Genomic DNA, 25,353 nt, shown 5'->3' with positions numbered 1-25,353 from the left:
CTCACACCTCATGGGGCCTCACACCTCCCGCCCCTCACACTTCCCACCCTCACACCTCATGGTGCCTCACACCTCGTGGCACCTCACACCTCCCACCCCTCACACCTCGCGGCGCCTCCCACCTCCCACCCCTCACGCCTCGTGGCGACTAACACCTCGTGGCGCCTCACACCTCTCGCCCCTCACACCTCAGGGTGCCTCACACTTAATGGCGCCTCACACCTCCCACCCCTCAACCTCCCACCCCTCGCACCTCACAGCTCCTCACACCTCCCTCCCCTCACACCTCGTGGTGACTCACACCTTGTGGCACCTCACACCTCGTGGCGCCTCACACCTCCCGCCCCTCACACCTCGTGGCGCCTCACGCCTCCCACCCCTCACGCCTCGTGGCGACTAACACCTCCCGCCCCTCACACCTCATGGTACCTCACACCTCCCATTGGTCACACCTTGTGGCAACTCGCACCTCCCGCCCCTCACACCTCGTGGCGCCTCACACCTCGTGGCACCTCACACCTCGTGGCGCCTCACACCTCCCGCCCCTCACACCTCCCGCCCCTCACACCTCCCGCCCCTCACACCTCGTGGCGCCTCACACCTCCCGCCCCTCACACCTCGTGGTGACTCACACCTCGTGGCGCCTCACACCTCTCGCCCCTCACACCTCATGGCGCCTCACACCTCCCGCCCCTCACACCTCCCGCCCCTCACACCTCCCGCCCCTCACACCTCGTGGCGCCTCACACCTCCCGCCCCTCAACCTCCCACACCTCGCACCTCCCCCCCCCGCACCTCCCACCCCTCGCACCTCCCGCCCCTCCCACCTCCCACCCCTTGCACCTCGCGGCTCCTCACACCTCCCTCCCCTCACACCTCCCACCCCTTGCACCTCGCGGCTCCTCACACCTCGTGGCTCCTCACACCTCGTGGCACCTCACACCTCGTGGCGCCTCACACCTCCCGCCCCTACACCTCATGGCACCTCACACCTCCCATCCCTCACACCTTGTGGCAACTCGCACCTCCTGCCCATCACATCTCATGGTGCCTCACACCTCGTGGCGCCTCACACCTCCCACCCCTCACACCTCATGGGGCCTCACACCTCCCGCCCCTCACACTTCCCACCCTCACACCTCATGGTGCCTCACACCTCGTGGCACCTCACACCTCCCACCCCTCACACCTAATGGCACCTCACACCTCCCACCCCTCACGCCTCGTGGCGACTAACACCTCCCGCCCCTCACACCTCATGGCGCCTCACACCTCATAGCACCTCACACCTCCTGCCCCTCACACTTCCCACCCTCACACCTCATGGGGCCTCACACCTCGTGGTGCCTCAAACCTTGTGGCGCCTTAACCTCCCGCCCCTCACACCTCCCGCCCCTCACACCTCGTGGTGCCTCACACCTCGTGGCACCTCACACCTCCCGCCCCTCACACCTCGTGGCGACTCGCACCTCCCGCCCCTCACACCTTGTGACGCCTCACACCTCGCGGTGCCTCACACCTCCCGCCCCTCACACCTAATAGCGCCTCACACCTCCCACCCCTCACACCTAATGGCGCCTCACACCTCCCACCCCTCACGTCTCGTGGCAACTAACACCTCCCGCCCCTCACACCTCATGGTACCTCACATCTCCCATTGGTCACACCTTGTGGCAACTCGCACCTCCCGCCCCTCACACCTCGTGGTGCCTCACACTTCGTGGCACCTCACACCTCCCGCCCCTCACACTTCCCACCCTCACACCTCATGGTGCCTCACACCTTGTGGCGCCTTAACCTCCCGCCCCTCACACCTCATGGCACCTCACACCTCCCGCCCCTCACACCTAATGGCGCCTCACACCTCCCGCCCCTCACACGTCGTGGTGCCTCACACCTCCCGCCCCTCACACCTCCCGCCCCTCACACCTAATAGCGCCTCATACCTCCCACCCCTCACACCTCCTGCCCCTCACACCTAATAGCGCCTCACACCTCCCGCCCCTCACACCTCATGGCGCCTCACACCTCCCACCCCTCACACCTCATGGCGCCTCAACCTCCCGCCCCTCACTCGTCGTGGCGCCTCACGCTTACTGCCCCTCACACCTTGTGACGCCTCACACCTCACGGTGCCTCACACCTCCCGCCCCTCACACCTCAGGGTGCCTCACACTTAATGGCGCCTCACACCTGCCACCCCTCACACCTCCCACCCCTCGCACCTCCCACCCCTCGCACCTCACGGCACCTCACACCTCATGGCTCCTCACACCTCCCTCCCCTCACACCTCCTGCCCCGCACACTTAATAGCACCTCACACCTCCCGCCCCTCACACCTCGTGGCGCCTCACACCTCCTGCCCCTCACACGTCGTGGCGCCTCACACCTTCCGCCCCTCACACGTCGTGGCGCCTCACACCTCCCGCCCCTCACACCTCGCGGCTCCTCACACCTCCCTCCCCTCACACCTCCCGCCCCTCACACCTCATGGCACCTCACACCTCCCACCCCTCACACCTCGTGGCGACTCACACCTCCCGCCCCTCACACCTCGTGGCGACTCACACCTCCCGCCCCTCACACCTAATGGCGCCTCACACCTCCCACCCCTCACACCTCGTGGCGACTCACACCTCCCGCCCCTCACACCTCATTGCGCCTCACACCTCCCACCCCTCACACCTAGTGGCGCCTCACACCTCCCGCCCCTCACACCTCATTGCGCCTCACACCTCCCACCCCTCACACCTCGTGGTGACTCACACCTCCCGCCCCTCACACCTCCCGCCCCTCACACCTCATGGCACCTCACACCTCGTGGCACCTCACACCACCTGCCCCTCACACCTCGTGGTGACTCACACCTCCCACCCCTCACGCCTCGTGGCGACTAACACCTCCCGCCCCTCACACCTCATGGTACCTCACACCTCCCATTGGTCACACCTCGTGGCACCTCACACCTCCCGCCCCTCACACCTTGTGACGCCTCACACCTCCATCCGCTCACACCTCCCGCCCCTCACACCTCGTGGCGACTCGCACCTCCCGCCCCTCACACCTCCCACCCCTCGCACCTCCCACCCCTCGCACCTCGCGGCACCTCACACCTCATGGCGCCTCACACCTCTCGCCCCTAACAGCTCCCGCCCCTCACACCTCATGGCACCTCACACCTCCCATCCCTCACACCCCTCGGCTCCTCACACCTCCCTCCCCTCACACCTCCCGCCCTTCACACCTCATGGCGCCTCACACCTCCCACCCCTCACACCTAATGGCGCCTCACACCTCCCGCCCATCACACCTCATGGCACCTCACGCCTCCCGCCCCTCACACCTAATGGCGCCTCACACCTCCCGCCCCTCACACCTAATAGCGCCTCATACCTCCCACCCCTCACACCTCCTGCCCCTCACACCTAATAGCGCCTCACACCTCCCACCCCTCACACCTAATGGCGCCTCACACCTCCCGCCCATCACACCTCATGGCACCTCACACCTCCCGCCCCTCACACCTAATGGCGCCTCACACCTCCCGCCCCTCACACCTCCCGCCCCTCACACCTAATAGCGCCTCATACCTCCCACCCCTCACACCTCCCACCCCTCACACCTAATAGCGCCTCACACCTCCCACCCCTCACACCTAATGGCGCCTCACACCTCCCACCCCTCACGCCTCGTGGCGACTAACACCTCCCGCCCCTCACACCTCATGGTACCTCACACTTCCCATTGGTCACACCTTGTGGCAACTCGCACCTCCCGCCCCTCACACCTCATGGCACCTCACACCTCCCGCCCCTCACACCTAATGGCGCCTCACACCTCCCGCCCCTCACACCTAATGGCGCCTCACACCACCCGCCCCTCACACCTCCCGCCCCTCACACCTAATAGCGCCTCATACCTCCCACCCCTCACACCTCCTGCCCCTCACACCTAATAGCGCCTCACACCTCCCACCCCTCACACCTCATGGCGCCTCACACCTCCCACCCCTCACGCCTCGTGGCGACTAACACCTCCCGCCCCTCACACCTCATGGTACCTCACACCTCCCATTGGTCACACCTTGTGGCAACTCGCACCTCCCGCCCCTCACACCTCATGGCACCTCACACCTCCCGCCCCTCACACCTAATGGCGCCTCACACCTCCCGCCCCTCACACGTCGTGGTGCCTCACACCTCCCGCCCCTCACACCTCCTGCCCCTCACACCTAATAGCGCCTCATACCTCCCACCCCTCACACCTCCTGCCCCTCACACCTAATAGCGCCTCACACCTCCCACCCCTCACACCTCATGGCGCCTCACACCTCCCACCCCTCACACCTCATGGCGCCTCAACCTCCCGCCCCTCACTCGTCGTGGCGCCTCACACCTACTGCCCCTCACACCTTGTGACGCCTCACACCTCACGGTGCCTCACACCTCCCACCCCTCACACCTCAGGGTGCCTCACACTTAATGGCGCCTCACACCTGCCACCCCTCACACCTCCCACCCCTCGCACCTCCCACCCCTCGCACCTCACGGCACCTCACACCTCATGGCTCCTCACACCTCCCTCCCCTCACACCTCCTGCCCCTCACACTTAATAGCACCTCACACCTCCCGCCCCTCACACCTCGTGGCGCCTCACACCTCCCGCCCCTCACACGTCGTGGCGCCTCACACCTCCCGCCCCTCACACGTCGTGGCGCCTCACACCTCCCGCCCCTCACACCTCGCGGCTCCTCACACCTCCCTCCCCTCACACCTCCCGCCCCTCACACCTAATGGCGCCTCACACCTCCTGCCCCTCACACCTCGGGGTGCCTCAACCTCCTGCCCCTCACAACTCCCGCCCCTCACACCCATGGCACCTCGCAACTCGTGGCTCCTCACACCTCCCGCCCCTCACACCTCGTGGCACCTCACACCTCCCATTGGTCACACCTTGTGGCAACTCGCACCTCCCGCCCCTCACACCTCATGGTGCCTCACACTTCGTGGCACCTCACACCTCCCGCCCCTCACACTTCCCACCCTCACACCTCATGGTGCCTCACACCTTGTGGCGCCTTAACCTCCCGCCCCTCACACCTCATGGCACCTCACACCTCCCACCCCTCACACCTCGTGGCGACTCACACCTCCCGCCCCTCACACCTCATGGCGACTCACACCTCCCGCCCCTCACACCTCATTGCGCCTCACACCTCCCACCCCTCACACCTCGTGGCGACTCACACCTCCCGCCCCTCACACCTCATTGCGCCTCACACCTCCCACCCCTCACACCTCGTGGCGACTCACACCTCCCGCCCCTCACACCTCGTGGTGACTCACACCTCCCGCCCCTCACACCTCATGGCACCTCACACCTCATGGCACCTCACACCTCCCGCCCCCACACCTCGTGGCATGCTGGTCAACACCAGGAGCCACCTTGGTGCCTTTCTCTCAACTGCAGTCCAAACTCTCCCCAGGGTTTACCGTTTTCCCCGTGCGTGTCCTCTGTCCCAAGACCCCACCCAGGATACCGCACACGGAGAGCTGTCCCGTCTCCCCACTCTGGGCGGTGACGCTGCCTCACGCCGCCCCCGGTCTGCGTGGCCCGGACAGGTCTGAGGAGCACCGGCCGGGTGTTTTGTGGAACGCCCTCGAATCGGGGCTCGTCCGAGGCATTTCCTCATGATTACACCACGTTATGAGTTCTGGGGAGGAATACGACAGAGGCGAGCGCCCTTCTCGTCACGCCGTGCCCGGGGTGCCTGGCGTCCCACGACACCCCTGACGGTGTTCGCCCGTCGCCCGGTGAAGGCACTGCCTGCTGGGCTCCCCACAGTAAAGTCCCTCGCTGTCCCTTTCTCCATCCTCTCGTTCAGAAGGGGTTCTCCGGGCCCAGTCTACCCTCACGGCGTGTGTGTGGGTTCGCCCACCTCCCGGAGGGGAAACCCACACGACCACTCGGGGTCCAGGAAGATCCGTCTCCCACACGTAGCTCTTCGTCGCCGGGTGTTTGTGCTCCAGGGTCCCGGCTTCTCGCTTCGTGTGCTGGCCCGGCACTGGGTTGACTTGCCGTTGGTCGGACCTGACTCTGGCTGTCTTCCTTGTCACCCCCACGTCCCTCTGTCGGTTCCGGAGCACATGTGTCTGGCAAGACCTGCTCCACGCACGCTCAGCCTGCGGTTCCCACCCCAGCCCGGGCATCAGCCATTTCTCCCAGATGCCCTCTTCCCAGGTCCCCACTGTCACCAGACACGCTCTCACTGATCTCTCTCTCTCTCTCTCTCTCTCTCTCTCAGAAGTTTCCTCTTATTTGGTGGAGAGAGAGAATCCGAAGCAGGCCGCACGCTGTCGGCACCGAGCCCGATGTGGGGCTCAAACTCACAAACGACGAGGTCGCGACCTGCGCCGAGGTCAAGAGTTAACCAACCGAGCCGCCCAGGCGCCCCGCTCTTGCCGAGCTCTTGACTGAGTGCTATCACCTGGCTTCCTCCCACAACCGAGGAGTTCTGGCTCGCTCTCCAGACAGAACACCGCTGGCGTGCGGGAGGCTCCGTGCGCTCCGCGAACGTTGCCCGACAAGTGAATGAGGGAGGGGGGCGTTGAGGCCGGGGGCTGCCACTGCTCAGGGTTGGGGCCTCTCCACGGCCAGCACGCGGACTCCAGAAGACACTCCTCCAGCGGGAGTGGAGAGGCACGTACTTGTCCCCGGAGGGTAGAGCCCTTCGTCCGGCAGGCCTCGGGGGGCGGGGGGGGGACCCTCGGCCGCCTCTGTTTCCTCCTCCTCCCGGCTGCTAGCCCAGGAGGGCCAGGTGACCCTGGGCGAAGACGCCCTCGCCGCCCCCACGGGGCACAGAGTAGGCGTTCAGGAAGGGGGCCCTCGTCTCCTCCTTTCCGGCTAGGACAGAACCCGGCCAGGCTGCGGCTGACATGGCTCCCCAGTGCCTCCCCCACCGTGTCCTGGCCTCACAGCTCCTGGATGGGACACCGGGGAGGGCCAGGTGTCCCTTTCACCTGCCGTGACTATCTGCCGCCATCGCCAGCCTTTGCAACGTGAGCCTCGGTGGCTGTGGCCCTAGGGAGCAGCTGCGTTCCTCCGGTGGAGACTGAGGCGCCCGGCCCTCTTGCCCTGCTCCAGAGCTGAGTGGCTGGTTCCCCGAGGCTGGGTTTCCAGAGCCCGCCTGAGATGGAATTTCAGCCCCAAGCCCGCACCCGCAGCGGGTAGCGCTGCCTCCTGGCTCAGCCGGGCAGGGACCAGCTCACGGACGCCGCTTGCCGTGGCCCCCGGGGAGCAAGGGCTGTGGAAACCCCATGTGGGGTGGGGATCAGGGAAGCATCCCTGGAGGACAGGATGCCACCACGGGGACCCCAGGATGAATAGGGGACAGGAGGTAAAAGGAAGAGGAGGGACAGAAAGACGAGGGACTGGGCCCGCAGAGGTGGCCGGGGGTCAGATGATAAAGGGACCTGGGCTGGTGTAGGGCGCTGGGGTGGTAACACGGGAGGGAGCCCAGTGCTACCCCTCTGAGCTCAGGCTGGCTTTGGACAGCGGAGAGCCGAGAACTGGGCCCACCTGGGTCTGGGGAAGGCTGGTGGCCCCCAGAGACAGACCTGGGGGGAGAGGGAGGCAAAATGCCCTCTGACCGTTGCCAGGCCAGGGCAGAGTCGGTGGTCAGGCCGAGCCGTCCCCGACCCCCTGAGGACAGGCCCCAGCACTCCCCACAGTCCCCTGGGGCTGCCCAGGCCACGCCCCAGCTGCCGTCCCACCCCTGTGCTGGCCTGGCCGTGCAGCTGGCACTCAGGGTGGTAGCTGTGCTCTGTCTCTCCCCCCCCCCCCCCGCCCCCGCCACTTCTGTTCCATTCTCTTCCCGCCCTTTCCCCTCTGCCTGCCGGGCCCTTGGCCCCCAGACGCGTCTCCAGCTTTCTGCCTCTGTTCTCTGGCACCAGCTCCTCCCGGGGAACACAGCAGGTGTGGCCCAGCCTCGGTCCCGGAGGGCAGGTCTGGGAGCACAGCCCCTGTGCTGGGGCCTGAGGGTGCTGGTGGGAGCGGCGGCTCAGGAAGGAAGGGTGCTGGCGGTTGTCAGCGGCACTTCGGAGGGACGGCTGGGGGTGAGCGCTTGGAACGGAGACGGGGCGGCAGTTGGCGGTGGCAGCTGGACGGGCAGTTGGGGCTTGGCAGGGGCGCCGGCCCGGAGGACAGCTGGGGTGGGGCGGCCGTGGGGTTGGCAGGTAGCCCCTGGCCCCGAGCGACTCTGGAGGGTGGTCTCGGGGAGGCCCAGCAGGAGAGCAGGGCCAGCTGGCCACAGACGTGGGCGGGGCGGTGCCGTGCTGCAGCCTGGAGCCGCCTCGCCTCGGCCGGTCCCCCCCGGGGTGACGTGCAGGGGCGGGTCCTGCAGGGCAGCCCCAGCATCCTCAGGCCCGCCCTGCCCTCGGCCCCTCTGCCTCCCCGGTGGTCGGTCGGCTCCTGCTTCCAGCAGGGGCCGGGAGGGGGCAGGGGCAGGTTCCGGGCAGCTCCCCGGGAGGGGGCAGGACTCCCAGGGCTGTTGCCATGGGGATGGCAGAGCAACACCACCGGTCGGAGAATAAACAGACAAGTTCTCGGACTGAAGTCAGCTCAGAAAACCCAGCTGGGGGAGCACGGGGGTGGGGACGCTGCCTGGGGGAAGGTGGTGTGGTGGTGAGGGCCTGGCAAGGGGGGGGAACCCGGGGGCTCCGGAAGGAAGGTGCGGGGGATGTCTGCTGCTCCTCCTGTCTTTCCCACAGCTCCCCCTGGGCTATGCCGCACGGGAGCAAGCCCGTGGGAGGCAGGGCCCTGCTCCCGTGGTGGCAGCAGAGCACCTGGCATGAGGCTGGACCCCTGCCAGCTGCTCTGCCCTCCTGAAGCCACGCCGTGGGGGTGGAGGACAGGGCGGGGGCTGGCCGAACACCTGGTGCAGGGGGCAGCGCCAGGACCTCGTGGGGACCCTGCCGAGCCGAGTGTGTCCTTCAAAGGTCCGAGGGCGGGGGCAGCATGTTTTGGGGGGACTGCCGTCAGCAAGCACATCTGTGGGCCCGACTGCCTTCTAGCACTTTGGCCCTCAAGCCCCCTACCCTGGCCTGCCGCTGCTCATTCTTTCCAGGCCCCCAGACTGTCACAAGCCTTGACACGTCTCTTGGGCAGGCTGCTGACAAGCTCACACATGTGGCTAGGGGTGAATTTCCAGAATGACCAGCTTGCAATGACCAGGGAGTGCAGAGCCTCAACGATCCGCCTTTCTTTCTTTCTTTCTTTCTTTCTTTCTTTCTTTCTTCCTTTCTTCCTTCCTTCCTTCCTTCCTTCCTTCCTTCCTTCCTTCCTTCCTTCCTTCCTTCCTTCCTTCCTTCCTTTCTTGTTTGTTTATTGAAGGTGGGGTCAGAGAGAGAGAGGGAGACAGAATCCCAAGCAGGCTCTGAGCTGTCACCACAGAGCCCGATGCGGGGCTGGAACCCACAAACCGTGAGATCGTGATCTGAGCAGAAACTGAGTTGGATGATTAACTGACTGCGCCACCCAGGTGCCCCCCGACCAGCCATTTCTTAACCTGTCTCGTCTACCGGCTTAGCTAGGGCAGGGACCACATTCAGCTCACCAGTGTTCTCAGGCACCGTATTCCCTGCACCCTCTCAGACACCCGTCTGCGAGACACTGACCCCGAAGTGCTGCTGAGGTCGTACCCTTGGTCCTCACCTGTTCCCAGAGCTGCTTCCACGGTGAAGCTGCCCTCAGAAAGGCCATCTGTTCGCAGACAGTGAGAGGCCAGCTGATTGTTAGGTAGCAGGTACCGCCTAGAGTCAGTGCCACGCCTCAGCAGTGAGGGGCAGGGCACGTCATCTGCACGGATGTCCGGGGGATCCAAGGAAGAGAGGAGGCTTTGCAACCCAGCCTGGCATCTGCCCACTGTGAATCCAATCCTGGCAGCAGCTTAGCCAACACTGGGCACTGATGAATGTGGGGTCCCTGGGGCCATGCAGCTAGTATCTCCCCATCGAAGCAGATGCACCGATGTGGCTCCAAGGAGTCCAGCTACATGATCGCCTTTTTCTCCTGGCTCTGCTGAGAGGCCACAGCTGTTGCTGCTGGCTGTTTGTTTCTTTGTGTGTGTGTAAATATAAAGGGGTTATTAGTTCACAGAACAATAACCATCTGGAGGCAGCAGGCTTCAGGTATGGCTTGATCAAGCATCGCCGGGACTGTTCTCGCTTCTGCCTTTTTGGTGTTATCGGCTTCCTCTTCAGGCTGCTTGCCCTTCTGTTAGTTCTTGGAGCAGAAAAGATGGGACTCTCAGTCCCATCGCTGGAATGCAGGAGACAGGTAACCTTGAGGCAGGGTAGGGGAGTGGTGGAGAGAGAGGGGCTTATTCCAGAACTCAGCAAGCCTTTCTGTCGGGAGCAGAAGCCCTGGGCTGTGATGGGCTCTGGTCCTGGTGAGACAAGGGCTCAGTTCTTGCGGGCAGGCCTGCTGAGCAACGACTGAGCACCACTGTGTGCTCTGACTGAGGTAGGCTTTGCAGCTCTCATTCCCGCACCCACAGTGGAGGTGACAACTCCGCAAGGCTGTTCTCTTTGCAGAGCGTCTTAGGGGACTGAGACATCTCGGGAGAGACTGGGCTCTCCGAGAGGAGGGCAGGCACCAGGGGTCTGGTCCTAATCCGTTTGGCCCCCTTTCCACCGTGGGCTACACGGGTGCTCTAGGCAGGCAGGTGGGGAGACTCCTGCCGAGAGCGCCCCCTGTCCTCTCAAAGGGAGGAGGCAGGTGACCCGCTGGACTCTCCCGGAGGCCTAGAGGCACCCGCTTCTTCCCAGGGCCACTGTGTCCAACCTTCACTTCCTGGCTGAGGAAACTGGGGCCTGCTGTTCCAGACCAGGAGGATGTGACTGCGAGGGTCCTCCACACAAAGGCTTGGGAGGGGGCTCGCGGGCCGGCAGCGCCAGACCAGGCAGCGGGAAGGGAGTGCGGTGAGGGTGTCTGCACAGCCATTTCCAGGCGCCGGCTAGAAGTGAGGGAGTGTCCGGGCCTTTCATCGCTGGCTGCCAGACCGCGGCTCGCCCTTGTGCACTCAAGGAGAATTTCCCCCGCCGCCTGCCCTCCCGCTGCAGCCCAGTGAATGCCTCCTTACACATCCTGAGAAAGCATCCATAATGGCCCGCCGCCTCCCACCTCCCGAGGAATTCCGCGGCGCTCGGCCCCGGCCCCGCAGGGAGGCAGGGCGCAGACGGCCCGCGGAGCCTCGCCATTGGATGGCCGGGTCGTGCTCCACTCCTCTGCGCGGCTGGCTAGCCACAGGCTCACCTCCCTTCCCACCGCCGCGCCCGCGGGAGGAAGCGAGGTGGCCTTTGCCCCCGCACAGGCCGGCCAGGAATGTGGGGCCACGCTTCCCATTCAGCCCGCCCGAGGGCTCGGCTCGACGACAGCGGGGGCGAGAAGGGAGGCGCAGGGCCCATCCCGGGCAGCACGACTCCAGGTCGTGGAGGGGGGGGTGAGGGGGCCGGCGCCCCAGGCGGCTTGTTTCCCCGCTCCTTCGCCCCTTCCCCGGGGGCCGCACCCGCGCGGGACGCACGACGCGGCGGGAAGGACCCTGCGCGCGCAGCCGCCGGCGCTCCTAAGTTGGCCGAACCCAAGCCCCCGGGGGCGGGGGCCGTCGCGTGGCCCGCGCCCCGAGGTGCGCCTCTCCCCGGGAGCGCCGAGGTCCCCCGACGGCGCGAGCGCGCGGCCACAGGCCCTCTCCAGCCGCGCGCCCCAGCGCCGCCGCGACAGCGCTTTCTCTCCGCACCGCGCGAGGTCCGCACCGCCTCCTGAGCAGGCGGGGAAGTCGCGAAGTTTGCGAGACGCGCGCGGCGGGACTGCGCATCGGGTCGTGGGGACAGCCTGTGGCCCGGGGACCCGCGCGCCCCCGAGGAAGAGGCGCGTGGGCCGCGCCGGGGAGGAAGGGGCGGGGGGGGGGCCCTAGTCCCCGAGCCCCATCTCCCGCCGCGGTGCTCGGCCCGCCGCTCGGCCCCCCGCGGGCACCCGCACCGGCGCTCCGAGACCCCCACGCCGCGCCGCCCCCGCCCCCCGCCAACCCAGGGGAGGGGGCTTCCCACAATGCCCAGCGAGCTCCAGCCCGCACTTCCGCTGTCCGGCCGCCCACGGGGCGGGCGGGGGGGGCCCGGAGGAGCCGACCCCCGCCGCGGCCCCCTCCCGCCCCGCGGCGCCGAGCCCGGGGCCCAGCGAGGGGCGGGGCCGGCGGCCGGGCCGGCGGGGGCGGGGCCCGGGGCGGTGGCCGCGGCCCGGGCGCCGCTCGGGCCAATCAGCAGCGGCCGGGCGCGCGCCGGGGGGCGGGGTCAGGGTCCGCAGGCGGGGCGCGCGCGCGGGCGGCGGGGGCCGCGGGGTTGGAGCGGGCGCGGGGGCGCGCGCCGGCCTGACGGACGGACGGACGGACAGACGGACGGAGCAGCCGAGGCGAGCGCGCAGCTCGGACCCGCCCGGACGCAGCGCTCGCCTGGCGGCGGCGGCGATCACCGGCGCCGGTCCGGCGGCCGCGGCGCCCGCCCTCGCCCGCGCCCCATGGGGTCACAGGTAAGCGGCGCCGGCTCATTGTCCGCGCGGCCGGGCCGGCGCATCGCGGCCGGGCCCGGCCAGGGCCGCTCCGAGGCCGGGCAGCTCCGAGCCGGGGCGCGCCCCCGCCGCCTGCTGCCCCGCGCCCCACTGCGCCCCGCCCCGCGGGGGCGCCCTCCTGGCGGCGATCGGCGCGCCCCGGCTGCGGCTTCGGGGGCGGCGGCGGCGACCCAGCCCGGCCCCCGCCGATCCTGAAGCTCGGGCGGCTCGGGGCGGGGCGGGCGGGGGCGGTGCGGGGTCCCCGCGGGGCTGCGCGCGGAGGCGGCGGCGGCGGCGGCGGCGGCGGCGGCGGCGGCGGCGGCTGCCCGGCGCCCCTCGCCCTCCGCGCCTCCTGCCGCTGCCGCCGCGATCCCTCCCCCGTCACCTCCAAAAGGGGAATTTTCCAGCTGGTAATTTCTGCTGCGTCAACGCCCGGCCCCAGGAGGCAGCCCAGGGGCGTCCTGGCGCCCCCCGCCCGCGCCGTCCCGCGCGCCCCCCGCCCGCGCCGCCGAGCCGCACCCGGACCCGCCCGCGCCGAGTTTGCCAAGAGTCGGAACTGCGGGAGGTGGGCGCAGGAGGGTCCCCGCGCCCCACCAGGCCTTTGGGGTCATTGTCTCCCCCTGACGCCGGCCACCGGCCTCGTCTCCATTTTAATTGCTGGATGAACCAGGGCGCAGGGGCCTCGGGGCCGGGTGGCCAGAGGAGCGCGGAGGAGACGGGGCGCGCGGAGCGGCCAGGGGCGCGCGGAGCGGACGGGGCGCGCGGAGGGAGCCGGGTCCGCCGCGAGCGGTGTCTTTGTTTCTCCGTAAATAGACATGTCAGTTTCACAGGGTAGCACGAGTCACTGTCTGACAACTCAATCCGATGGCAAATGGGGAATTTTCTGCGCCAGGAGGAGGGCTGTGGTTAGTTGGGGTTCCCCTGGCCCCGGTAACAAATTTATTATTTGTAGGTGTAACGGACCACGCACAATAGGGCTGGACCGAGGAGCCTGGGTACAAGCCAAAAGGGGTAAAGAACAGATATTTTCTGACACCGAGAAATATAAACAAAAGAAAGTTTGACTGAGATTCACAGCGAATTTCCTCGCGCTTTCCGTGCTACAATCTCAGCTACGCATTTGTGGAGGATTACGGTGGCAAGATTGTTATCAGCATTGTTTAAAGAAATGCTAATTAGGCAACGCGTTTTGCAAACTGCTGGGCGAGGACACCTGTGCACGGAGTGCTCGCGTGCAGCTTAATCGGGTCAGTTGTAGAATCTTTCCTGTTGGATTTATTATCAAAGCTAACTTTCCGTGTGGGTAACAGACTTGTGGATTCACTGTGTGGCTGGCCCGCTCGCTGCCTGTACAAGGCAATATTTCCACTCTACAGGAATGGAAAATAGCTCGTTCCTCAGAAAGAAATTTAGAGGAGGGTTTTTCACATGAAAAATGAAGTAAACAGTAGTATTTTATCATACTGGAGTCCTTTCATTTGGTTTATTTTATGCTAGTTTTAGATATTTTGCACTGAAAACTGTGGGGTGCCTTGTTATTCCAGAAAGAATTAAGTGAATGATAGGCATGCTGAGGCAGAAGTTACTGAGATCTAAGCCCTGTGTCCCCTATAAAGTTAGTTGTCCTCTTCATATTCTCTGCTGAAGGAGGGACGGGGGTGGTTATTGTGAGTTTTCTTTAGAAGATAGTGGAAGGTCCTCACTTTGGGCCTTTCCTGGAGACCAGCCTTAGGGAAGGCATTTTATTAAGCCTCTCGTTGACATCATCTTGGATATAAGAGTTTCGTTTTGATGAGACCATTTCTGTTCAGGTTTGCCTGTTTTCTCTCTGAAAATGCCTCGTTCCTGTGCTCAGACCCCGTTGATGTCCACCTTCTGGGGCTCAGGTGACTGCCGCCTAGAGGGGCACCACCCTCTTTGACGCTCTGTGTCCCCACTCAGTTATCCAGGGCCCGGTGATTCCCTTGCCCCGGTGACACCCGTGCTCCTCCGTCACACATGAGCACAGAAAGGGCAACACAGACCCCTGGAAAGGGCAAGATCACTCCTGGTTTAGAGGAAATGCTTAGGCCTGACGCCCTTTTGCTGTCAGAGGGTGTGTTATTTACAAACATGTTACACGAAATTAAGTTTTAAGAGAGTGAACTTTCCAACGTTATCCGTATGTGGGGCTTTTCAAATTAAAAGAAATTGGGCCACACTGTCCCTGTGGTATGTGTTTCTGGGACAGCTGTGTGGCCCTCCTGCTTTGTTCTCTACCAGAGGTCTTGGACCAGCCTGTACGAGCTGAGGAGACCCACTTAGTGCACGGTGCTTAGAAGAGCGCCCGGTCACCTGAGCTAATTCCTTCCTTTGCTGACACGTCATGTGCCCAGGTGCCTTCTTGGCTGCTGTGTTAAGGTGAGGGGAAGGTTCTAGAAGCCTCCGTCCCTCCTGTCCTCCTCACACCTTGCAGCACAGCACCTGCCACGGCAGTCCATTCTGGGAGTTGGCATTCCTTCCTGACCCATGTTCTCATAAAAATATAGGCTTTTGGGGCGCCCGGGGGGCTCAGTCAGTTAAGCGTCCGACTTCAGCTCAGGTCATGATCTCACCGTTCGTGGGTTTGAGCCCCGTGTCGGGGTCTGTGCTGACAACTCAGAGCCTTGAGCCTGCTTCGGATTTTGTGTCTCCCTTTCTCTCTCTGCCCCTCCCCGCATTGATTCTCATTCTCTCTCTCTCTCTCTCTCTCTCTCTCTCTCTCTCTCTCAAAAATAAATAAACATTAAAAAAATGCAGGGGCGCCTGGGTGGCGCAGTCGGTTAAGCGTCCGACTTCAGCCAGGTCACGATCTCGCGGTCCGTGAGTTCGAGCCCCGCGTCAGGCTCTGGGCTGATGGCTCGGAGCCTGGAGCCTGTTTCCGATTCTGTGTCTCCCTCTCTCTCTGCCCCTCTCCCGTTCATGCTCTGCCTCTCTCTGTCCCAAAAATAAAAAATTAAAAAAAAAAAAATTAAAAAAAAAAAAAATGCATAGACTTTTTATTTCCTCTGACCTAACGTAATTTACCTTAAAGTCTGTTGAGGGATGGCACATTGCCCAGAATTCCCCGTGTATCTGTCCCCTCCCCTGATAAAACATTGCTACCAGTTTCCTTTAGTGGGCTGGCTGCTAAGAACGAGTGGATGATTAAAAATCTCTGTTGAGGCCACGAGGCTGATTTAAGTGTTTGAAATACTGTGTCATCCTGATTGTGGTTCTGATGCCTTCGGCCCCCAGCTCTGGCTGTGCGTGGCCTGTATGGCTGGGCCTCACGCCATGAGGTTAGGGAAGGGTTCCCTCTTTTCTGCCATTCCGGCCTGAACACTTTGTGTCTTACATGTGCAGACCCAGGCTTTGTGTTTTGGTTTGCTAGTGATGGCAGAATGTGGCCTGGGATGTTATTTGTAGATGAAAAAGTCATGGAAGACAGAGATAACCTTTCCTAACAAACTAGAAAGTTTTTCTGTTAAAGGGTAAAAAGAAACCAGGCCAGTTAAATTTGATCCTAGTATGATTTATCCAAAGTTTTCTGTTAAATTTCTTATCAATAATGCTATTTAAGTCATATTCAGATTTAAAAATTACTGGGTATTTTAAAACATCATTATTTGGACTTAAAACTCGCAAAGGTAGGTATTTTAGACTAGAAAAGTGAGAAATAATGTTCACGCAGTTTTGAACTTTGTGTGTTGACAGGTGTGCTTTTGAGTCACATTAGAGAGACACTCCCAAAGTTTCTTCTTCTTTTTAATGTTTACTTATTTATTTTGAGAGAGAGAGAGAGATTGGGAGTGGGAGGGGCAGAGAGAGAGAGGGAGACAGAAAATCCCAAGCAGGCTCCAGGCTCTGACCTGTCAGCACACAGCCTGACTCGGGGCTTGAACCCATGAATCTGTGAGATCGTGACCTGAGCTGAAACCGGGAGTCTGATGCTGGACGTACTGAGCCACCCAAGTGCCCCTGGCCCTGTTTGAATCTTAAAAACGTTTCTTTTCTCATCCCATCCCATTTAAAGTAGTAAAACTTTTTTTTTTTTTTTTTAATGTTTACTTATTTTTGAGAGAGACAGTAACAGAGCATGAGGAGGGGAGGGACAGAGATAGAGGGAGACACAATCTGAACCAGGCTCCGAGCCTGATGCGGGGCTCAAACTCACAAGCTGTGATCTAAGTTGAAGTCAGATGCTTAACCGACTGAGCCACCCAGGTGCCCCTAAAGTAGTAAAGCTTCTGAGTGCCATTATCCTTTTATTTCAGAAGCTTTAAGTCCGCTTAGGAAATTTTGAGAGAAGCAGAAATTACTCAGTTTCATTTAGAGACAGAGAACACGCTGGTACAGAAGGTAGCAGCTGGCCCAGGGTCACCCACAGGTTCACGGGCACACAGGCCCTCCTCAAACGGCAGACCGGCTGCAGGCCTGGCGGTGGCCCCGTGCCCCACGAGGAGCCTGCCCACACCTTGTCGGGTCAGACGCTCCCCTTCCCGGTGGGTCTGATGCATAGACCCACCCCGCATGCCCTCGTTGCCCCGGGGAGGGGGTGGGGCGCCGGGGCCCGGCAGGTGCCGCCTCAGGCCCTGGGGTTGAGTGTCTCTGGCTCCCTGCCCTTGTGCTTCTCCACGTGTGTGCAGGGAGGTCGGCACCGCCCGGTGTTTCCCAGATGGCGTGTTTGGGCCTGGGCCCTGGACCCTGGAGGCTGCGGGTCTGGGCGGGCCTGAGCCCAGGGCCCGTGGCCGGAGTCCCAGGGCTCCCAGGTGGCGGCCTTGTGCGTTCTCCTCCTGCTGCCAGAGAGCTCCTTGGTATGCGGGCCGCTTCCGGCGCAGCCTCCGGCAGACGGCAGGATATTTGCAGCGCATTGGGACTCTGGGGACTCAGCCGGGTGCCCCTTCCCTCACAGGCGCCCTGCCCTCCGGGCCCTGCGGTGGCGGCTGGTGCGAGCTCTTCATGCTCCCCGTTTGGGTGCCACTCCGTCCTGCTTCCTCCATCCGCTTCTGAGTCGCTAGAGGTGGCGCTTTTCCTGTGCGACCTTCGGAGATGAGAGAGAGTTGGGGATGGGAGTCCTTGCAGACTGGACTCGCAGTTGCTGAGCGCTTGGGGCCGGCTGCAGGGTGTTTTCCGTAACCACGCAGAGGTACCTGTGCTGTGATTATTTGTCAAGAGAGCCCGAAGGAGTCAGGACGTGCAAGGGCGCACGGGTGGGCACTGGACAAGGCCCTCGCCTGAAGCCAGGGGGACGTTTCTGAGTCATGTCGCCCCGTGCACTTCGGTAATTCCACTCAGCTTGTCACAGACTATCTTTCCGTTTTTGCTCTTGGTCGTACGTGGGCAACTTTGGAAGTGGAAGTTTACAGGCCTTTCCACGGGGATGTGGTGGTTTTCCATCGCCTGTGGCGATACAGAAACACATTTCTATATCGTTTCGTTGTTTTTGTTTCATTTTGTGTGAAGGCTTTTTTTCCTCCAACCTCAGAGTAGTTTGAAGAACTTTTCAGAGCTCCTTAGCAGACACTGTGCACTGGGGCAGTAACCACACATCTGTGTGGCCCACTGGGAGGCCGAACAAAGTGATTTTTAATACTGAGTAGGCTCGGCTTTCTCATTTTCTTTTCTTGTGTTGGCAGAATGAGACCAGAACAAGGAGTGAAAAGGTGACACTGTCTTTGGCTGCCCCTTTGAATTAAAGTTGGCGGAGCATTCAGCTCTTCATCTTGGGGTCGTGAGTTCGAGCCCCATGTTGGGTGTAGAGGCTACTTAAATGAATAAATACACTTAAGAAAAAGAGAAAGAAAAGTTGGTTTGACACTTGCCCGCTGAACTTGATTGGGCAATGTAGTGAACATCTGAGGAGTGGATAGGTGGTCTTCTGAACCTGTTGGCGTCTCCTCTGCTCTGGCTTCCGGACTGCTGGTGCTGCTTTGCTGTCTTTGGCATGGTGGAGACCCAGCTGGCCTTGCTGATGGGGCAGAGGGCGGCTGGCAAGGTTGCCCGCAGTACTACAGAGTTCTCCCGATGGAGAGAGCCACGAGTATTTCCAAGGTGTGTGTGTGCACTCGGGGCCCGAGGAGCAGGTTGGGAAGGGGTCAGCACTGAGAAGCACGCCTTCACTGTGTCCAGCACAGAGGTCGGGGGCTCGGTCAGAGACCAGATGTGTCTTGCCGTCTTCTCTCCTGGGACCAGTAGGCATGCCGTCCTTGCGCAGGGAGAGCGGACGGAGCACCAGCACGGCAGCCTCCCGGTGCACTGCCCACACCTGCTCAAGATCATTCACAATCCTCTTACTTTTTACTTAAGCCGATCTTTGTCTTGTTTTAAGCAAGAATATCCACGAAATCGTGCGTTTGATGTCGGTTACCCTTTTTGGGTGCCCACTAAAGCGAGCACGTAACTCTCAGTGCAGACACAGATTTGTCCAGGAGCTGTTCTGGAGCTGCCCTTGGTGTTGCTGTGGTGTGCAGGCCACCCCTGGGGGTCCACCCTTCTCTGCACAGCTGCCTTCCGCTCTGTGCCTCCAGAGCAGCCCACACACCACACCTCACTCGTCACTCAGAAGGGCGCATGCTGCGCTCTCCCCTTGTCTCCGCCCACAGCCCACGGGAAAGGTCTGGTGCTTCCACCCAGCGGCAGGGGCAAGGGCCACCGAGCTGTTGAACGGCCACCCCTGCCTGGGTTCTGGGTTCTGAACGCCGGCACTTTGCTGCGTGGCTTTCCTGGGTGAAGGGGCGGACTGTATTGTGGTTCTCACCTTGGAGCCCCTCGGACAGCTTCAAAAAGATGCATCTCCCAGCTCTGCTGCACACCACTGACTTGGATGGGGTGCGTGTTGGCGCATGGGACACACAGGAGGTGCAGAACCACTCACGCCCCATCTCATCCGGCCTTTGTGATCATCTGACTGGGAGCAGTACTCTGAGTTAGGTTGCTGTTGTATGAGTTTCCGGGACTGTCGTGACAGAACACCACAGACCTGGTTTCTATACAATGGAGATTCATTCTCTCACGGTTCTGGAGACCAGGAGCCCCAAATCAGAATGTGCGCAGGGCCACACTGTCTGCAAAGGCTGCAGGGGAGGACCCATCTGTTGGCAATCCTGGGTGCTCCTTGGCCTCTGGATGCATCATGCCAATCTCTTCTGTGTGTTCTCATGGTCTCCTCCCCTTTGTGTCTAGATTTCCTTCTTACTTTGTTTTATTTATTTTTTGTTAAAATTTTGTAATGTTTATTTATTTTTGAGACACGGAGAGAGAACAAGCTGGGGAGGGGCAGAAAGAGAGGGGAATGGAGGGTCCCAAGCAGGTTCTGCGCTGTCAGCACCAAGCCCCACGTAGGGATCAAACTCACAAACTGCGAGATCATGACTTGAGCCAAAGTCAGATGCTTAACTAGCTGAGCCCCTTAAAATTTTTTTTTAAGTAATCTGTATACCCAACTTGGGGCTTGAACTCATGACCCCGAGACCAAGAGTCACATGCCCCTCCAACTGAGCCTGCCAGCTGCTCCTGAATTTCCTTATTCTTTTAAAACAATTTTTAAATGTTTTTTTAAATGTTTTATTTATTTCTGAGAGCGGGGAGGGGCAGAGAGAGGGAGACACAGAATCTAAAGCAGGCTCCAGGCTCTGAGCTGTCAGCACAGAGCCTGACATGGGGCTTAACCCACGAACCACGAGCCAAAGTCATACTTAACTGACTGAGCCACCCAGGCACCCTGGGATTTCCTTATTCTTAAGAGGGTATCAGTTACGTTGAATCAACGTCTGCTATGATGACCTCACCTTAACTTGATTAGATCTGCGAAGACCCTATTTCCAAACAAGGTCACATTCACAGTACTGGGGGGGGGGGGGGGTGGTGGTGGTTAGGCCTGAACGTGTGGGACGTGATTTACCGTAGCTTGTATTTGCACGTTTGCACGTGTGCTTCTCAATCCTGCGTTAGTGAAGGTTCTCCGGTTGCCAGGCATCACCTCTCCAGCCGCTGGTCCCTGGATGGCACAGCAGAGGTGGCCTGTGCAGCAGGCCCAGCCCCATGCCTGCCACATGCAGGGCTCTCAGCTGCCAGCGAGGCCCTTGCTTTGCTGAAGTGCATGTCCTGAAGGGGAGGTGACAAAGACAGACAGACGGGCCTCTGAGACACAGATGGTGACCCCTTCCCCGGACAGGTGCCCGGGGAGGCTACCGGGACCAGGTTCTTCTGGGTGGTGGTGAGTAGGGCAGAGTGAAAGGTAATCAGTGGGGCTGGGGGTGGGGGGTACTCTGCTGCTGCTGCAGAGAAAGTGCTGGATGCACGTGTGCCCTGTGTGTGCCCCGGTGGACGCACGTGTGTCCTGTGTGTGCCCTGTGGATGCACGTATGCCCTGTGTGTGCCCCAATGGACGCACGTGTGCCCTGTGTGTGCCCGGTGTGTGCCCCGATCGACGCACGTGTGCCCTGTGTGTGCCCGGTGGACGCATGTGTGCCCTGTGGACACACGTGTGCTCTGTGTGTGCCCCAATGGACGCACGTGTGGCCTGTGTGTGCCCTGCGGATGCACGTGTGCCCTGTGTGTGCCCCAGTGGACGCACGTGTGCCCTGTGTGTGCCCCGATGGATGCACGTGTGCCCTGTGTGTGCCCCGATGGGTGCACGTGTGCCCTGTGTGTGCCCCGGTGGATGCACGTGTGCCCTGTGTGTGCCCCAATGGATGCACGTGTGCCCTGCGTGTGCCCTGCGGAAGCACGTGTGCCCTGTGTGTGCCTTGCAGATGCATGTGTGCCCTGTGTGTGCCCTGATGGACGCACGTGTGCCCTGTGTGTGCCCCGGTGGACGCACGTGTGCCCTGTGTGTGCCCCGATGGATGCACGTGTGCCCTGATGGGTGCACGTGTGCCCTGTGTGTGCCCTGGTGGACGTACGTGTGCCCTGTGTGTGCCCCGATGGACACACATGTGCCCTGTGTGTGCCCCGCTGGATGCACATGTGCCCTACGGACACACGTGTGCCCTGCGTGTGCCCTGATGGGTGCATGTGTGCCCTGTGTGTGCCCTGCGGAAGCACGTGTGCCCTGTGTGTGCCTTGCAGATGCATGTGTGCCCTGTGTGTGCCCTGATGGGTGCATGTGTGCCCTGCGTGTGCCCTGCGGAAGCACGTGTGCCCTGTGTGTGCCTTGCAGATGCATGTGTGCCCTGTGTGTGCCCTGATGGACGCACGTGTGCCCTGTGTGTGCCCCGGTGGACGCACGTGTGCCCTGTGTGTGCCCCGATGGATGCACGTATGCCCTGATGGGTGCACGTGTGCCCTGTGTGTGCCCTGGTGGACGCACGTGTGCCCTGTGTGTGCCCCGATGGATGCACGTGTGCCCTGATGGGTGCACGTGTGCCCTGTGTGTGCCCTGGTGGACGTACGTGTGCCCTGTGTGTGCCCCGATGGACACACATGTGCCCTGTGTGTGCCCCGGTGGATGCACATGTGCCCTACGGACACACGTGTGCCCTGCGTGTGCCCTGATGGGTGCACGTGTGCCCTGTGTGTGCCCCAGTGGATGCACGTGTGCCCTGCATGTGCCCTGTGGAAGCACATGTGCCCTGTGTGTGCCCTGCAGATGCACGTGTGCCCTGTGTGTGCCCTGCGGAAGCACGTGTGCCCTGTGTGTGCCCTGCAGATGCACGTGTGCCCTGTGTGTGCCCTGATGGGTGCATGTGTGCCCTGCGTGTGCCCTGCGGAAGCACGTGTGCCCTGTGTGTGCCTTGCAGATGCATGTGTGCCCTGTGTGTGCCCTGATGGACGCACGCGTGCCCTGTGTGTGCCCCGGTGGACGCACGTGTGCCCTGTGTGTGCCCCGGTGGACGCACGTGTGCCCTGTGTGTGCCCTGCGGAAGCACATGTGCCCTGTGTGTGCCCTGCAGATGCACATGTGCCCTGTGTGTGCCCTGCGGAAGCACGTGTGCCCTGTGTGTGCCCTGCAGATGCACGTGTGCCCTGTGTGTGCCCTGCAGATGCACGTGTGCCCTGCGTGTGCCCTGTGTGTGCCCTGTGTGTGTTCCGGTGGGTGCACGTGTGCCCGGTGTGTGCCCTGCGGACGCACGTGTGCCCTGTGTGTGCCATGTGGACGCACGTGTGCCTTGTGTGTGCCCCAATGGATGCACGTGTGCCCTGTGTGTGCCCCGGTGGACGCACGCACGTGTGCCCTGTGTGTGCCCCGATGGGTGCACGTGTGCCCTGTGTGTGTCCCGGTGGATACACGTGTGCCCTGTGGACGCACATGTGCCCTGTGTGCCCTGCGGATGCATGTGTGCCCTGTGTGTGCCCTGCGGATGCACGTGTGCCCAGCTGCCCCACCAGGTCATAGCCAGGCAGCGAGTGAGGCTGGTGGCACTGTTTCAGGACGGGTTTAGCGCTTCCCGTAAGATACACGGGAAAGCAAAGGAGCAGCTGTTGAAACGCAGTCTTTGAAATGGAGAAAACTTGGGGCGCCTGGGTGGCGCAGTCGGTTAAGCGTCCGACTTCAGCCAGGTCACGATCTCGCGGTCCGTGAGTTTGAGCCCCGCGTCAGGCTCTGGGCCGATGGCTCGGAGCCTGGAGCCTGTTTCCGACTCTGTGTCTCCCTCTCTCTCTGCCCCTCCCCCGTTCATGCTCTGTCTCTCTCTGTCCCAAAAATAAATAAAAAACGTTGAAAAAAAAAAATTAAAAAAAAAAAAAAAAAGAAATGGAGAAAACTCGGTCTTGTGCTAAAGAAAACGTGGAGCTGAGGGCATCGTCGTGCCCTGAAGTGGCCGTGAGAGCAGGAGTGTTGTGGGGACGTGGACGAGGCCGTTGTGGTTTAGTGATGTACTGTCCATGCTCACAAAGGCGTGGTCCCTCGAACACTGACCCCGCGCTCGCCAGGAGGTTCGGAGGTCGTTTAATGAGCCAGGAGCTCCGCTTGCCAGGCAGGCCGCTGGGGGGTGGTTGCTGCTGTCACTTCTGTTCACGCTCGCTCGCGGTCCCCTGTGAGTGACGACCCGGAGAAGAGGGCCTGTGCCTGTGCAGCCCCAGAGCCGCGGCCTGCGGGTCCCATAGCACCTTAGAGTCTGTCTGTGTCTGCATCGCGGGATCACTTATTCTCCCTAAACTACAAGCTGTGTGGGCCCCACCGCGTGATTCTTACTGACCCGGGACGTTTTCGAACACGTACAGAACTGGCGTAAACGTCCTTGTCATGCAGCCGCACTGGTTCCCATTTCGCTGGTGTCCCTCAGCGTCTTGCTCTGGGCCGCGGGCTGGGTGGGGTTAGGGTGCTCTGCGGACCCCGTTTCCCTGTAAAGGCTGTGCTGTGGGGCGGCCGTGCCGGCCTGGATCCGGGTTCCCCTCGGGCTGTTGTGTCTTCGCTGTTGGTGGCTTCGATGGCACTTGCGGTGGCGCCTCGGGGACCTCATTCACGTTTATCTTACACCGTTTGTTGGTTGAAGATCGGAGCTGTTGCTGTAGCTGCTTGCATCTGTGACCTTAAGGAGCCCCCCACTGGCCCCCGGGAGGGTCTGGGACCAGGCGCAAGGGGCCGTGTGCGTCGGGCGGAGCGTCTGCAGGAATGATGTCCACATCAGAGGGCTCAACTCATCATATCTTAAAGCCCAGTAGTTTTTACGTTTTGGTGACTGCTTTTTTTTTTTTTAATTAAAAAATTTTAAATATTTATTTATTTTTGAGAGAGAGAGAGACAGAGACAGAGTGCGAGCAGGGGAGGGGCAGAGAGAGAGGGAGACACAGAATCCGAAGCAGGCTCCAGGCTCTGAGCTGTCAGCACAGAGCCCAAGGCGGGGCTCGAACCCACAAACCATGAGATCATGACCTGAGCTGAAGTCAGACGCTTAACCCACTGAGCCACCCAGGCACCCCTGGTGTCTGCTTTTAAAAACACGTGTGCTTTTGGGGCTCCGAGTTTGGAATTTTCCTGTTAGTGAGAAAGTTCTCCGCGTCAGCTTGACTCCAAGGTTGACTCCAGGCCTCAGTTTGCCGTTTGCAGGCCTTTCCTTTTGAATGTTTTAACGCGTGCTTCTCAGCTTGTTTGGAGCCGTGCTCTGTTTTTGCCTTAGTTTTCTTCCCAGATAAATGGTTTTGCCCACAGCCGACACTGGGTCGGAAGAGGAAGCGCTGGCCCGCCAGAGCCACGGGCGTGGACGAAGTCAGTGTGTGGCTGAGCCACGTGGGCTTGGTTCTCGAACTCCGGTCTCGTGAAGAAAACGTGGGGATTTTGGCGGAGCGGGGGGGAGCGCAGGGGGTGGGTTCATCCGTCGCTGTTCACGTGCTGCTTCCCAAGTGCTGTGAAGACCCGAAGGCCACAGCTTGGGTCCTGTGGCCTCTCTCCTCTGACACCAGCAGGCTTGGGGTCTGACGGGGCCTGGGGACGGCGGACGGCTCACCCCTCGTGCTTGCAGGCCAGCGTGTGTGTCCTGCCACTCGTGTCATCCTGCTCAAGATCGTGGTGACAGGGGCGCCTGGGTGGCGCAGTCGGTTGAGCGTCCGACTTCAGCCAGGTCACGATCTCGCGGTCCGTGAGTTCGAGCCCCGCGTCAGGCTCTGGGCTGATGGCTCAGAGCCTGGAGCCTGTTTCCGATTCTGTGTCTCCCTCTCTCTCTGCCCCTCCCCCGTTCATGCTCTGTCTCTCTCTGTCCCAAAAAAAAAAAAAAAAAAAAAAGATCGTGGTGACAGATGTCACTTAGCCGCTGCCCTCTGTCCCGGACTGTCAGTCAGTGAAAGATGTCACCGCGTGTAAGGGAGCCGGCGAGGT

At 61.7% G+C, this 25,353-nt stretch overlaps 1 protein-coding gene across 5 annotated transcripts in view; it reads left to right on the top strand.

The window, feature by feature from the left end:
• The first annotated feature begins 7,953 nt into the window (after positions 1–7,953).
• Positions 7,954–25,353, top strand: part of ZBTB46 (zinc finger and BTB domain containing 46) — a 69,508-nt gene continuing 52,108 nt past the window's right edge. For 2 of the 5 annotated variants that reach the window (XM_058686252.1, XM_058686254.1), the window contains exon 1: positions 12,366–12,581. The gene's annotated coding sequence lies outside the window, so the exon portion shown is untranslated. Of the gene's footprint in view, positions 7,977–12,364; positions 12,582–18,235; positions 18,651–25,353 lie in introns of those variants that run through there. The other 3 variants (XM_058686253.1, XM_058686255.1, XM_058686256.1) reach the window with 3 other exon arrangements.

This window comes from Neofelis nebulosa, chromosome 9 (assembly GCF_028018385.1).
Source record: "Neofelis nebulosa isolate mNeoNeb1 chromosome 9, mNeoNeb1.pri, whole genome shotgun sequence".
Taxonomy (NCBI): domain Eukaryota; kingdom Metazoa; phylum Chordata; class Mammalia; order Carnivora; family Felidae; genus Neofelis; species Neofelis nebulosa.
This window is presented reverse-complemented; position numbering and strand designations above follow the sequence as displayed.